General features: G+C 44.7%; 1 long non-coding RNA gene across 1 annotated transcript in view; it reads right to left on the bottom strand.

The window, feature by feature from the left end:
- Positions 1 to 2,409: 2,409 nt before the first annotated feature.
- Positions 2,410 to 16,032, bottom strand: part of LOC112943576 — a 32,244-nt gene continuing 18,621 nt past the window's right edge. The window contains exons 3-4 of the long non-coding RNA XR_003248621.1: positions 9,406 to 9,553; positions 2,410 to 4,423 (exon numbers count right to left, since the gene is read on the bottom strand). This is a non-coding gene — a long non-coding RNA (uncharacterized LOC112943576). The remainder of the gene's footprint in view (positions 4,424 to 9,405; positions 9,554 to 16,032) is intronic.

The following is a 16,032-nucleotide window of genomic DNA, read 5'->3' as shown; positions in this document are numbered from 1 at the left end:
AAGCAATTGCAGAGCGCGTTATTTTGGTTCGTATTAATCCCATGAAGACTTGGGGGAAAACTGCTTGGCAGACAAATCCATCTTTTAAAGCCAGTCGAGCAAACAACCAACATGTCGGCTCCTTGCCCCTGAATAAAAACGTACCCAGAAAGGGCATCTAGAGCAGCCTCCCAAGCAGGCAGTCTGGGATCCTCTGCACTACAGCCCCAGTACCCCTCCTAGTTGAACCCCAGCCCAAAATGTAGTGATTAAGACAATTCCTGGGAGCATGGAAGGGAAAAGGGGACTAGAATTCAGTTCTCCTATGGCCTACACAAACATGCTCACTGTTAGACTTGCTATTTTTTAATTCTATAAATCTAATTACTGGCATTTGATAAATATGTTATGTGGTCAGCACAGAAGAAAGTTCTGTCCGCTGCTGGACATGCTCAAGTGGGAACTAACTGCGCTTCCGTATAAAAACTGGCCTTTCATATAAAAATACAGTTCTCCAGAAAAATAAGCAATAATGGAAAATCTAAACACAAAACCATCTGCTAAACCAAGGGAGCCTCCCCTTATACTCAAACCCAGCAGCTCTGCAATTCCATGAGACTTCTCAACTGGGAGAATTTCTGACTTTTTGCACCATCTCCGTTAAAGACAATGGGTTTTCTTCCACCATGCTGCAAAACATCCTGAACGCATCGATTATTTTTGACACAGGAAAACGAGCCTTTCAGGCCTCTCTTTAAAACTAAACGAGACATTTTGAAGTACTGTAGCTCTGCTGCATAACCTTCCAGCCTGAGCCAGCGCCTCAGGCACGTTTACTGTGAATCATTACATAGAAAAATATTACTCAGCGTAAGGCAACAAAAATACGTTAGAAAGAATATCAGTATATGGGTACTTAGAGCCTGACACACTGCACAGGCGCTCCAGTATAACCTGATGAGAATGAATGGATTTCCAATAGCATAAAGCTGGAATAACAGTGGTTGAAAGGAGCTAAATAGGAATCAGCCTCAACCTGATTAGGGACCGTAAAGGAACATGTGGCCTCAATCACGACAGTGCTGGGGCTCGAGAACAAAAGCTACTTCTCCCTTTCATAGTGACACTTCTTGAATTACCTCCTCCTTTGAGACTGCGACACGCAGACAACCACCAGCCCAGGCCACAGCTTTCCTTCTGCTCTGCGCTATGATGATTATCTTAAGCAGGATTTTAGAAATAAAAAGCACTATGTCCCAGTCCCTCATTGAAGTGCATTCTGCCAGTGAGGATATATTCCAGGGGCTGTGAGCCTCGCGCCAGATCTGCCCTCTGCCTTGGGTTCAACTAACATATGGCCGAGGGGTTCCGAGTTGTTATTTGATAATAGGGAAAGGTTTTGCAGTGTGTGGTCCCCCAAAGGCATTGCCCTTCAGCAAAGGAAGGTTTTCCCATGCTGGTATATTCAAGCCTGCCTATAATTTGAAAAGGATGATTTTTAGAGCTGGTTACAATTTAAACCTTACAACTCTGAGCAGCTTTTGGACTATAAYGTCAACGTACATTAGGGAGGGAAATATGAGAGAACTTACATTAGAATTTAGACAATTTTAGGCAACTGTGCTTGTTTTATCCCACCTCTGGGGGGGCTCAGCATCTCTGTGCRAGTGCTATCACACAAAGTAGATGCAACGGAATAAATTGTACCTCAAGCATGAATTGCACAACTTTATACGGAGGATCCAAGGTGTCACATCTCCTCACATGTCAGAAATTTATGTTTTAGCCTAATGTGCAAAAGCATTTTGTAAACGTATCTGTCCCCCCGCCCCGCCCTAATAACTTTTGAAGCCACTATCTGATTTCAAACAAATGGCACAGARCAAAAGAGACTTCTAGAATATTGAATTTCTAGGAATTGTATGAGAAGAGGTAGGGGGGTACCCCAGCAAAAGGTGATCAGTGCTGCCAGCAAGCGAAAGGCTGTTAGATGGGCTTGCCCTTAACTGGACATCACAGATTCTTTTCCACACTAGGACTGAAATCTATGAGGTTTTTCACACTGGTGAGATACTTCCTTGGAGTTTTGACCTTATGTTCACTGAAAAATCCAACATAGAAAAGCACAGTCCACGTATTACAGTATGTGTTCAGCCAAAACTTGTTTGGAAAACATGGGAATCAGGCAATTTTCTGGCAGCTAAATGGTTAAAATGTAGTGGTTGCTCTGCAGGTGAAAGTGAGTGTGCAGACAAGGAGAAGACAATAGCACCATTTTAATTAAAAAAAAAAAAAAAAAAGAAGGCGGGTGGGCAAAGCACCTGCTCCGTTTGATCAGATTTCCTCCCCTCAACCAGAACTGCAAATCTAAACAGATGGGGTGCCTCAGGTAAGAGATATCTGGCAGCACAGAAAAAAAAAAAAAAGAAAAAGAAAAAAATCTCTTCCCACTGGTAATGGAGAGATGGATCATATTATCTTAGTAAGGTAAATATATTTTTTGGCCAAAATATCCCTTTTAGTTCAGGCTTTTTTCTTCCATCTCTGAAGAGATCATGCTGGGTTCAAGGTGAAATCACTTGGCAAGTTGCTAGAGTAGATCTGTAGAAAATTATGGATAAAAACAAAATAAAACCCTCAACACCAAAYGACCCAATGCCACTGCTGTCACAAATGTGATTTGGGACATTCTTGAAGACTCAAACTTAGCATCTGCACCATGGAAAGGCCTCTTAAGGTAATTAATTCCTTTTAAAGAATTGTAAAGACAAGCAACGTTTACGAAGTTGAGCRTAGAGTTTCACCTTGTAGCCTGTGCAGGAGGGAGTCCAAGGCAGGACACAAAGGCTTCATTGAGGAAGCAGGAGGGCTCTCCTTGACAGGAACACTTTCCAAAAGAGCCGTAGCTGGATTTCTGGTGGAAGGTGTTGCACAGCTCTAAATATTTGTTTCTTTGCTTCCATGGGAACAACAGCACAGCAGTTTAATAATGAAACAACATCGATCCTTGGTGTTTGCGAGAGTCCCTTGATTTCCATCTTGAGCTAAAGATTTATTTTTCCTGTTGAGTTAAACATTCATTTTTCCATGGGTGTCTCCAGGGCCCCTCTTCCCAGCCACCATCAGGCTGTATAATTGAGTGCCCTTAATGCTTGGGCATTGGGAGGATCCAGAGTATTAAAGCTAATCCTTGTAAAACTCATACTGTTCTACTGCATATTATGAACTAAGTAAACATCCTCTGAGATGTCTGTATGTCTAAGGCTTCAGTTATTTCGTTTCAGATCCTTAACAGAGACAATTGTTCAATCACCTTCTCTCTGCATGATGAAAATTCAAGATAATGTTGTTAGAGGGTAGGGTATAGGGGCATAAAATATAAAATGCCACACATTTAAACTTCTATTCTAATGTAATCCAGGTCTTCTATACAGTCTGTAGGAAAAGGCAAACCCTTCCAGAAGGTTATTCAGAACACAAGTTTACTGGAAAGACTTCTGCAAAAGGGAACTCAGAGTCACCTCTCTCCTTTTACTATCCTGGGAGGCTAGAGACAGTGCCCTCTTATGTCAGGTAGCTAAATTAGTGCTTTAAGTCAGGCACAGTGGATATTCCTGAGGCACAGCAAGTGAGTTTGGCCAAGTTATTGTATCTAAAAGTCGTCGGCCTATTATCTAGAAACTGGAAATAGAATTACAACATTCACCTCATCAGTGGTTTTGAGACCGAAGGAATGATTTCCTAATGTGACAGCAATGTACGCACAAGCTATATTTCCAAACCCGATGTATGTATTTGCATAAGTACAATTCATATTAAAATAGTTGAGGCTCTTAAGTCATCAGCTGACAGTGGAGATTCTCAAAACACGTGGAGGATGTTCTCCTTGCCTCTCAGGGAGACGTGCAGACACCTTTGCTTCTGCTAATCATTAGTAGCACTAACAGAATAATAAACATGGGAGTTGTGGCCTCGGCAGCCTCTCTGCTAGAAGTGAGTCCTCTACGACAGAGCATGGGAGAGTATAAGGAGGCTCTCCCCACACTAGTAAATACTAGCCATGCCACTGACAAATTATTGCTGATGTAATCCCTGGGAGAGCGTCTAGACGAAGGGAGTTAAACCTACTGTCCGTAGGCTGAAGCTGGCTCCCTGGAGTCTTTCCACCAGCCTACAGCCTCTTGTGCAATATTCACTGCAATCCAACGACAGGCACCTGCTTGYTCGCAGGTCGACAGGCCAGAGAGGCTGGGGGGGATCCTGCTCCCMACAACTTCCTCGTCTCTCACTGCTGCTCCACCAGCCCCAAAATGTCCTTTTCTCTGCATCCCTTTGCCAGACAGGGCATCCYTTGCTGCAGAGCGTGTCTGGTTCTCGTGGCCTCCCCGGGTGCTTACGGGTTTCCAAGTGGYTGCTTTTCCACAGAGAGCCTCCCTTTTGTCTCCTGCCAAGGGAAAAGAGAGCAAAGACGCAAGGGATTTTTTTTTGTAAGTGGAGATGAAGAGAAGGGTACTGGAAGAAACCCAAGAGAGGGTCAGAAATGACTAACGTGGAGAGAAAGGCCCAGAACAATCAGGAACTGGAAAAAAAGCTGGAACAGAGATTCTTTGGGGAAGCAACTACCAAGAAGCTTAAGAAGTAAAGCAACACACAAAGAAATATTTCACCAAGGCCTTTTTCTTGTTTAGGCAAAAAAAAAAAAAAAAAAAAAAAAGCATTTTTTACTTCAAATGAAACCCATAACATTCAAAAATAAATAAATCTTTCAGCAGCGCGACAGGAGTGCAAAGTGTGTCTCTTCACTCATCACCCGCAGACTTGAACTGAAACGGTAATCTGGCCCTTGCCAAGGTGTACAAGCACTTAAATAGCTGGGCTGTAAATCAAAAGGTCTCCACAGTCGCCACACAGGCAAGAGTTTGAAGGTCACTAAGCATGATGCAACAGCCAGGCATGAAATATCTCTAAGCAGACCCAGTGCTTGCACCTTTATCATTAATACAGGAAAAAGAAAGAGTGTTCTACTACCCACCTGCGCTCCTTCACCTCTGTCAGGATGGGGCCAGCTAAGGCAAGGGGAAGCTAACACACTGCTGCAGCGTGCAGGCAGATACAGCCATCCTGCTACAACATACCAAAACCAGGCTCCATCAAGCACAGTGGAAATTTAACTTCTGTGAGATCTGGCAGATCAAAGAGCTGTGGGCAGTTTTGACATCTCCCTAGCATTTAAATCTCTCATCAGGCAGGTGACTTCACTCTTTACTCCAAATAAACACCTGACACTCGCTCACAGTAAGGAGCTTTTTCCTACTCATCTCTGCCACCRTTACCAACATCAAAAAGACAAAGAAACCTCCTCCCCATTCCCACCTCTGGCAACCAGCGCAGTGGTGGTAASTGACCCACCTCCCATTAGAGTTAATGGCTGTGAAGAGGACCAAGGCCCTAAGATCCAGTGCAAGTTCAGATGATTCAAAGCACCCCGAGGGAAACAAGTAATGCTGCACAAGGACAGGATGATGGATGGGCCAGGTCACCTCTGAAGGGCAGAACATGTCTTGCTCTCCTATCTTCTCAAAGGCAATCAGATCCTCTTATGCTTTGCCTCATATTTATGAAGAGCATGTGAGTTATTGTGTGGCCATCAGCCTGTGCCCACTGCTTTTTGGAGAGGTTCCACAGCAGAAACCCTGAGCTCACACGCGTGGGCTGCTAGACACAAGTCCCCAGCAGAAGCTGCCCAGCTCCGTGTRGCTGCTCGTGGCCGGGATGGGTGGCCATGTACTCTGCTGCGAGGGGACAAATGGCAGGCAAACAACTATCACTGCCAGTTTGATTAAATTACAGTTGCTTTAGAAGGCTTAAGCAAATTACCCAAACGAGCAGAGCAATCAAACTATCAAACACAAGACATCATTAGTCCTCCTTCAGCTCAGGAGGGAAGAGGCTCTGTGGTTAGTGTTAGGAGAAATGTGCTCAGCTACTAGAGAGAACTCAGATAGACCCAGTTCCCTTAGGGAAACGCAGGTCTAATTCTTAATGCTCCTTTTCAGTCAGTCTGGAGTTAAGTTCTRTAAGCACTTCACAACCTTTGTCTGAATCCCACCACCTATGTGCTATTTTCCCAGAAGAGGAAAAAACAGCTGCTGTTCCAAGGCCTCCAAAACCCCATGCAATATGTGACACCAGGGTAGGTAAGGCTGCAAAGCACGCGGGGAGCTCTCCTGACTCTTGGTGACATTACAATAAATCTGCAAAAACACTACAACATTTCTGCTATTCTTCAGTACAGTGCTTGTACTTGTAACAGTACTTGTGCTTTCCTTTAGTTGCTTCCATCTCTATGTTACTGAAGACTGAGACCAAGGAGAAAAATAAAGTACAGAAAGGGGAGAAAAATAACTCTGTCAAAATACAATTCCCCATGCCAGAACTACCCATTAGCAAGCTGCTCACTGAAAGCCAGTTCAAAGCCCTGTTTAAGGGGAAAAAGGCCAGTAAGGACCTTGTTCAACTCTTCCTCAGCCTTTGGGGACTGCTGCCTTCCTCTGGGGTGACTGTCCTCTCTGTAAAGGAAACCCCACCACATCCATTGAGGGCATCTTAAATAGACTTGTTCCTCCAACTTTAAGTAGAAGCCGTGAAGCTCCAACTTTTTGCTTTGAGATCTCCAGATGAAAGGGAATATTYAAGTGCCAAACACCACAGATTTCGAGTGGTCTCCAATATCCTGAAAATATGTTATTTTTAGTATGCGGTTGGCAGAGAAAGGAAATGTTAAATCTTGGACCGACATGAAATCCGACTGAAAATTAGCAGCTAGAAACATCCTCTTTGATTATTTATTCAACTCTGCCATATCCGAATAGCCCCAGGGGAACAGCCGTGATGACAGTCACCAGGAAAATACCTGATGACAGCCGGACACTGCCCGGCATYGGTCCTGCTTGCCACATGAAAGCCCCTCTGAGTGCCTTTCCTTGTGGCTTTCTGGCACAACGAGGCTGCTTGGTAGAAAAAGGTCCCGTGTTTAGTGGCAGCTCCTCCATTTAAACACTTGTGGAAGGGCAGGAGGAGACAGCCCTGACAATCCCCTTTCAGCTCCAGTGGTGGTGATGGGCTGGCCCAGTTCCTGGTGTGTCCAGATGCCAGTTGATATCAAATCACAACTCATGCCCCTTGAATGCAGTGCAAACAAAGCCTAGAAAGGGCCATTCCATCAGGACACAGCCCATGTCTTACCTCATGTATGCAACGCCAACCAGAACCCAGTTGCGAGCACCAGTGCTCCCTCACTGCGCAGCTCTGACCCTGCTCCCTGCTGCGTCCTGGTGCCGCGGGACGGCCTCGCTCCTGCACCCCCCAGGTCCCAGCTGGTCACAGTGTCGCGCTGTGGCTGCTCTGCACCGCTCCCCTGAACACAGGGGCTGAGGCCTGGCCGCGACCCAGGACTMGGCTGTCTCTGGAGCAGGGAGTCATGGAGCAGGAGAGCACCCGCAGCCCTGCCATGCAGCCAGCCTAGGCGTTTGCTCCCAACGTGCAGAATAGACAATAACATCCTTTTAAAGAGTTGTTTTCTTAACGGTAACCAGTGCAAAGCTACCAGGAAGCTTTTCCCCCAGAAAGTGCTGAGGCTCGGCCGCCATCTCCCCTCCATGACAGGATCAGCCGTGCTCGAACCAGCACCCTGCTTCAGGCAGCAGAGCTTGGCCTTCTCACTCGGATTTTGGTGGCCTTACTAAAGCAGAGATGAAGACGTGGCTCCAGCGAGCCTAGATCTGCCAYCAGCCTCCACTGCCCCACACAGCAGCACCGAAACCCTGATCCTCGTCCCCCCAGCACCTGCCTTGACCCTAGAGTGTCCTCRCGGGTCTCAAAGGGCGCATGTGTCCAGGAGGGCACCTCCGGCCATGGAGGACACAGAAGCCACCACGCGGCTTTCSACCCAAGGCAGGACATGGGCAGCTATAAAACGGGTGGCCAGCCTGCAGTGCCACTAGCTAATAAGGTCACTRCAAACCCCATCAGCTCCTTCAGGTCAGGAGGAATGACAAGCAGGACATGCCACAGAAGGCTGCACAGAGYCTTCACAGATGGACAGGCAATCTCAATTAAACTGTCCTCCCCTCCCCTTCTCCTCTGAATTACTGCTCTAAAACCCCTTAATTATCTAAACTCAATTAGTCTTAGAATATTTGAAGCTTCCTGTTCAGACTAATTTCTCTTTCTTTCCTCATTTGGAGTGTTTGACTTGCATTAAAGAACACTTACTGCCTGTGGTAAGGAGAACTTTGCAAAGGCAGGTCAGGACTTAGAAGGATAGAGGGGACATTGCGAGTGCCTCAAACATCCAACACTTTCACACACCCAGTCTCTGCTTATATCCATCCAGACAAAATTTCTGAGTGTCTGACACATGCTTTTTTTTTTTTTTTTTTAAATACCTTAAGCCAAACATTTTCATTGCTACTAGCAACTATCACCCATTGCAGCTATTCTCACTCCTAAAGATTTCCATATGCACTTTCCAAAACGATTGGCAAAGGAGTTATTTTCTATTACTGCTATTATTATTCCTGGGAACAAAAACYATGGTGTTAATTTCCACAAAAAGGAACACCAGTGACAGAGCAGACAGTAAGACAAGACAATTRGAGGAAGCAGCCAGGATTCCCTCTTTCAATGATGTGGCTTCTTTTGCAGACTCAACTTGAACGTTTTCACTCAAAGGGCTACAAAACAACACTGATTTTTGAAGCCTCCTACCTGATTAGCCTCTGCAATTATGAAAATGCTGAAGTATCTCTATTTCCTTCACTTTCTATTACATTCTTGTTAAAAAACCTCAATTATAAGGCTTCATGCTTTTCCTGACGTCTGCGTCTGACTTCCAAACTGATACAGAGTTTTTGGAGAAGTGGATCTCCATAGATAAAGGCTCCCACTAATGGAATTGTTGCTACAGCCACAACTCTGGGATTGCCTTTGCAGGGGCAAGGATCATTTCTGTCCCTCCAGACAAAGTTGAGAGAAACATCTTTTCCAGATTCAAAAACCACATACTCATAGACCCTTCAACTTCACTGTCTTGACTTGATCACATCTTTAGCTACACCTGCACTGAACACCGTAAATTGACCATTATCTGCTTTAGGTTAATTTAAAGCCTTTTCTAAATAGCTTAAGCTATTAAAATGATTCACTTGCTTAACAGGTTGTACTAAACTAATATCACATCTTAAAGCAGTTTGCTGATGGCTCATGCAGACAAACTCTCAGGATAGGAAGCTGAAGCACAGAGAGATTAAATAAATTGCCCGAGATTAAGTATGAAATCTTTGGACAAGCCAGAACTGGACCTAGGCTGAGTCCCGATTCAGCACAAATCACAGAGCTGTCTGCATTAGTGTTCTTATTACTTACATGACGGTTGCTGCTTCCCAGAGCTCTGCGGGGGAGCCAGACATCTCCTCCGAGGTGCAGCTGCAGGTTTTGCACTTTTCCTGTTTAAGARGAAACTTCTCTTTCCAGCATCCTCTGCAAATATATGTCTGTTCTGGTCTAGCACTGGCTGGAAAACAAGAATGCCATTTTACAAAGATTTTTGAGGTTTTGGTATTTAGTTTTATGCTTGTAGTGGGATAAAAACCTCAAGTTGAAAAATGGGACAGGAGAAAAAAAGAATATCACAAACGCCAAAGACAGAAATCAGGCAAAACTCAAKGCAGAGACCTGAATCTCTCACACATGCATAAGTGCCCTTACCGGGAATACCACTCATCTCCTGTGCTATCAGATCCTCATTTCCTGTCCTCTTTTTCCTCCAGAAGTTTTATCTCAAAATGAGGAAAGTTGCCAAGAGACCAGCTTCTTTTAAACTAATAAATTTCCTTTGAAAGTTCTGCTATTAGCAAGGCAAGAGMAAAAAAGTAGGAAAGAATATGCAACTCTTTCTTCATTATTACCTATGCTACTCAGTTCCTATTGGAGTAAAATTTCCTTTAGGTATGTAGCTCAKATGAGGCCTGGGTCTCAAAGATGCAGGTTATGGTATAGAGATTACAGTCTGCAGCTCACACTGGACTTGAGGCACGCTATTATAGAACGGCCCATTTATATTTTCAGGTACCTTCCTTTCTTTCCTTGCAGGTGTTGATACATAGAGAAACGGTTAAGCTTTTAAAGTTCTATAATATGTAGGCTGCAATGTAAAATGCACCCTTCATATAAACACGGCAATAGCATGACTTTCAGGGAAACATCAATTCACTGTTGTGCCTGGTTCACATTTCAAGAGGAATTTTTCAACAGACCTTGGAAGTGTGTAACTGGTTCATAGCACAAGGATGTCCTCACCTTCAAATACGCCTTTTGAGTTTCCATTGCTGCTGCTGAAAATGCCAGCTTATCATTTTATCACAGTAATTTCTTAGTGTTGAATGTGCAGAAAGTTAATACCTGGCTATACAGGTTCGAGAAACATTGACATTAACTAAAATGCTGTTATTCACACAAATGATAACAACCTCTGAAGAGTGATGATTTTAGCACCCAGAGATGGAAAGGTCTTTTAGCTTCTACTTGGATACATGTCTACTTCTTTTCCATGAATAAAGCCTTCTTGAAAAGACTAAAGTGAAACCAAAATTATTTAAAAACTAAGTTATTCTAATAGCTTGTAAAGACACATGAGAATCATTATATTATTTATACACATGAGAGTACTGGACTAGACCAGGATTAGGTGATTTACCCAAGATCAAACAGTGAGTCAGTGACAGTCTTTTGCTGTCCAGTGAAAACACAGATGTACAATAAGCTGAAAAGAATTCATTTTTTCCCCTATCAAAAGGATAAAGGAGAAAGTGTCCTTTTTATTATCTGAGCTAGTGGTTCCAATAARTGCTGATAGAACTGAACTTGGCAAGCAGGAAATTAGCTGCACTAGTCACATATGCAAAGCATTTGCTAAAAGCAGAAAACTTGAGTTACTCAATGAACAACAGTTTCACTTGCTAAAGTCACAGRTCCATCTAAAACAGTGGCCACTTACTTGCTGTTTTCTGGAGAAGTTTAAAGGACACAACCGACCCGGTGTCCAAGGCACAACACAATCAGTTGGGCTGTTGTGCAACACCGAGTGCTGCCTCATGCCTGAGTTAAATAGCACCAACCAAGTTACTTGGTTTCAGTCAAAACTAACTTAGACGCTGGGATTTTGCATTGCTCCTGGATCAGATTTTAGCGGGCTGATAGGATCAACACGAAGAAGGAACAATTCAGTTGAAGGCTCCTCACTCCTCAGAACACACTGAAGTGGGCCATATCCTGCCATAAATATTTGCACAAAAATCCTGCTGACCTCAGTGGTGGTTCTCAGTACAAAATGATGGCAGGATGTGGTCAGAGGGATCCTTCTAATAATAGGTTTTCCATTGAGATCAATGGACATTGGGCCTCATTCCTTTGCCAAAGCTGGGTTCTCAGCTCTAAAGAGAGACATTGTTTTCCTGCAGCAGGGAGCATACAACTGCCAAATTTACTTCTGGCAAACACGGGGTTTTATTTTTAACACTGGAAAACACCAAAAGTGTCTGATATTAATTAGGAGAGTGTCTTCCTTCTATATATCTCAAAAAAAATCTTCTAATGCTGCCGTTGGAAAGAAACACAGAACACATGAATATATCCACATTTGAAGTTGGATATAAAATAAGYCCTTTCCTGTTACCTGAACTTTACTTTTGAAGGTGCCTGCTTTCTACCAGAGGAATTATCAGGTGCTCAGCCCTTCTGAAAAGTCACCTCAGTTAACTGCAAGTGCTGAAGACCCCAACCACCACATAAGCTCCTCACAGGTGCCTTGCACGGTGTGTGGGCAGCACCTTCATGCCAYTCATCCCCAGCCAGTCCCTCCCTGGGTATTCATGGCAGCTTTGATGCCTGCATGTAGAAATTCCTGTCTCTAGGATGCTAAGGATGACTAAATGAGTTTTAAGTGCTTTACTCTTGTTCTCAGCTCAACTTTAACTGTGTTTTAATCTCGTGATGCTGCTGTAAAGATAAGAAACGTCTTGCTGGCGAAATAAGCACTTCACAGGTTAACAGCAGGACTTTCGAAAGAGGAAATAGGTTTGTTTTCTGCCTTATTTTCTGGAAAACGTTAAAACAATAAAACGAATGAGAAGCAGCGGAGTACAAGTTGTAAAGGAGCTAATTTCCTGCTCCCAGCGGCTCTGATAAATCTCAACGTGGGATGACAGGGGCTGCGGAGCGAGCGGGGAGGGGCCGCGCTCTTCCTGGAAAGCCAGACAGCAGAGGATTGATCCGAGACATCTTCATGGCCAGAGCAGCCGGGCTGGCTAATCGTCAGCAAACAGAGGCTGGACCCTACAGGAAACGGAGAGCGAGGAAAGCAGCTGAATCAAAGCGGCAGCTTCCAAGTGTACAAACGAACCAAATAATAAAAACACCACCCTCCTCGCGCACAAGCCTTCCTGGAGACCCACACATGCCAACGGAAGTGCCAGTGCCCTGACTAACAAAAGAATCCTGAAGCGCTGTGGGCGCCCGTGCCAGCGGTGGCGGAGCCGGCACCCAGCTACAAGTGGGTGGCTGCCTGACACGGCGGCTGCCGGATGGAGCGGCCAGCTCAGCATGAGTCACGGGGCAAAGGATTCCTCCAGTCTGGGACGAATTGGTACAATGCGAGGCTGCTTTTTTCTTCCTTAATTCCTGACTTTGCGAGGCGGCCGCTTCCTTCCTGGGGCGCCCCGTGGGCGGGCGGATGACTACGTGCTGGTGGCACCGGCTGCGCGAGGGAGGACGTGCGGCCACGTTCCCGGGATCGGAGGTCTCCCCGGGAGCCCCGCAGCCCCACAGCACAGCCCCATCCCTGCCCTCGCGAAGGGACGAGCGAAGCCAACAGCAGATTCCAGCCTTTGGGAATTTTTCCCTGGAAGCACAAAGCTCCGCATGTCCCTTGCCACAAGCCCGGACGCAGAGCAGGGGGAACARCTGCTTTCACCCCGGCAAAAGGCTACAGGTGCTCCCAAATTTGGTGTGCAGATAAAGCCGGCTTTGGCTTTAGCAGTTTCTCTTGCCACGGAACGGAGAAGGGAAACGCTGGTCTGAGCCTGCTGCGCTATCTTCCTTCTAATACACTCAGGAACTGCTTGAATTAAGTAGGGCTTAGTAGGGAACCATTTGAGCCAAATTTCTCCTGATGCTTATCCAGGCTTTGGTATCTACACAGCCCACACCACCAATTTGGCATGGAAAGGTTCATCCAGCAACAACCATCATCCTTATACGCTTTGAAACACAAAGCACAGATCCCACTACCCAAATGTGAGACCAGCAGTGGAAACTGCTAAATCCAGAGACGCACATTTGAGCTCTATTCCCAGCTATTATCTCTTGACACATTCTCGCAAGATACATTTTCATTTGTGTTTTTCATATCGTATCTCTCCCAAATGCATTAGAGCAAGCGAGTGAAAACACAGCCAAGGGAAAAGTGATCTCTAATCAGATATAACCTGATCCAATATACTGACATCAGCTAGAGTCTTTGCATGTGTTTTCAGTGGACTCAATATCTGCTCCATCGCCAAATGGCAGGTTGTGCTGAGAAGCAACTGCATCAAAAAGTAGTTTCTCATCTCCTTTGTACAAGGGCACAGAACTGCTGCTCCCCAAATACTTTTTTCCCCTTTTTTTTTTTTTTTTAATTGATCCTTCTTATAGTTTCCAGACTGGCAATGCATAACATGATCTTACTATTCTCCAGTAAGACTCCACTTTTACATCATGGAAACAAATGGCTATCTCCTTTTCCCTTTAGCTTCTCCAGTGATCCGCAAATCAACCCTGTCTTGTGTTCACTCATATTCTTTTCTTTTGTTCCTGTTTTTATTTTCCTTTCCTTATTGTGTTGTGCACATTTAAATTTCTACTAACTGAAAAGAGACCAAATCTATTTTTTCCTCCAGTTTTGCCCGCTCTAGTACTGCCCACTCTGTTTCCTCCATCTCCTACCTCTTCATTTCTAGGATCCCTGGGAACTGCTTGCAAGATCTGGAGTTCTCCTCCTCCAGGCTCACTGGAGACACTGTTGAATCTATTCCTGCTTCCTTCCTCCACTGAAATGGCTCTTGACAGGTTCAGACGGCATGTGCCAAAGCTTCAACCCAGCACTCTCATCTGTGCGTGGTCAGCCAACTTCAGCACTTCTAATCCAGCTCTTCTGGAAGTCTTCTCATCCCCTGGTTAGGAGAGTTCCTTCCTCTAAGGGTTCCCCTCATCTCCCTCCAAGGACTCTGCTCTAGGCAGGATCAGCTGTTGGTCTTCCAGGAGCTTTGCAGGTCCCTTCTCCTCTCTGCAGGCAGGGGATGCAGCGGAGAAATCTCACTCACAGCCACAAAAAGACTCAGCATCTCCATGCACGGAGACATCCTGCTCCACGACAGCCCTTTTCCCCTCTTTGTTCAAAATGAATATATAAAGGAAAGCACTAGAAAGGCATTACTTCAGGACAGCTTCAAGTTCCCTCAGATACAATCAAACAGCACCAGCAAGTTASAATTTGTCTTCAAAGGAATGGGAACAGGATGTTTAAAGGAGACAGCATATCACCAACTTGGAACCAGCTACGAACGTGCCCAGTGTTCAATCTGCAGCAGTTGAGATTCTACCTCTATAATTTTATAACTGAAATACTAATAGATGTAGTTTATGATGGTGACATAGGTGGACCCCATACAAATCATCTACCAAGCACTGTTACTGTAAATTACCAGCCTCAATAGAAATAAGCTGTCCCTGGCATCCAAGGGTGGCAGCAGGGGCCATTAMTGCCTGTCTCTACCCTCACTCTCGCCTTACTCCATCCCCTTAAGGAAACAGCTGACAAGTCACCCTGCTCTTTGTACTCGGGTTTATCATGACAATCAAGCMCTGCGACAGCAGCAAGTTAATATATTTACTTTGGGAAAGGCTGAAGGAACAAGGTCTGCTTATAGACTCCCACACGTGGTCAGGATCCTGCTCGTCTAATGAACTGTGACTACTGCTGAGCTTCCTGGTCTGGCCTCGTCACCCCTGTGCTGCTACGGCCCCCAGATCGATTCCATGGGGGTCGGCTGTGGGCAGGGAAACGTTCTTGGCAACTTGCTCTGGGTTAGCAGAAAAATAACTTGCAAATGAGTTGCTTTAATCCCAGAGAAGTGCGTCTCCAGTGCCTACAGTCTTTAATGGCTCTATTGTACTATGTTAACAGGTGTTTTGTTTCCACTTAGTAGCTTTGATTTTGTGGACAGTGGAATATGCTGTATCTTTTTGCAGCAACAATCTACTGTTATTTCCACCTACATTATTGCTTCTTCTGCCTAAATTATAAAAACATACTGATTGACTAAGATGCCATCAGTCACTTATCTATGAGAAAATCCTGATCTGGTAGGTTAAATGTGACCAACTAATCAAAGCAAATAGTTTTCTTTCATCTGTATTTCCATTGCATCCAAAAATGCACCAATTTTGACCTGTCTCCAGAGATAAGTCCTCATATAACAATATCACATAAACAATCTCAGCCTGTGTCTGCAACAGTATAGTACTCATATCCATGGAAGTATCACTTAATTTTATCTCTACAGCCTAAAAATATTCAGTCTTTGTGAAGATGGAAAAAAAAAAAAAGTAAAAAAGTTTTGATCTGGGCTCATGTGACATTTCCAAATTTCAGAGAAGAGTAGAAATAGAGTATTGGCATTTACAACAAAACCACAGGGCGGTGGTGGTTCCATATTCCCCTCCTCTGGCTACTCGCTCCCACTGGCCTTCAACAGACCACCACTTCCAACCTTAATCTTGCTTAAATTGGCTTACCAATTTGTTCCTCCTATCATGTGACAAGGTTTTGAAGCTCACGTGTAAGGACATTTGCTGCTGGTATGAAAAGAAAAGGGAAAAAAAGAAACATTTTAAGCAAGTAGAACATGAGGTTCTAATTGTCTGAAAAACAGAAACATCTGTTGGAGTCATGAG

Source organism: Nothoprocta perdicaria, unplaced genomic scaffold (genome assembly GCF_003342845.1).
Source record: "Nothoprocta perdicaria isolate Ctin4 unplaced genomic scaffold, notPer1 scaffold_0, whole genome shotgun sequence".
Lineage (NCBI taxonomy): Eukaryota > Metazoa > Chordata > Aves > Tinamiformes > Tinamidae > Nothoprocta > Nothoprocta perdicaria.
Note: the sequence above shows the minus strand (reverse complement) of the source record. Positions and strands in the feature narration are given on the sequence as shown.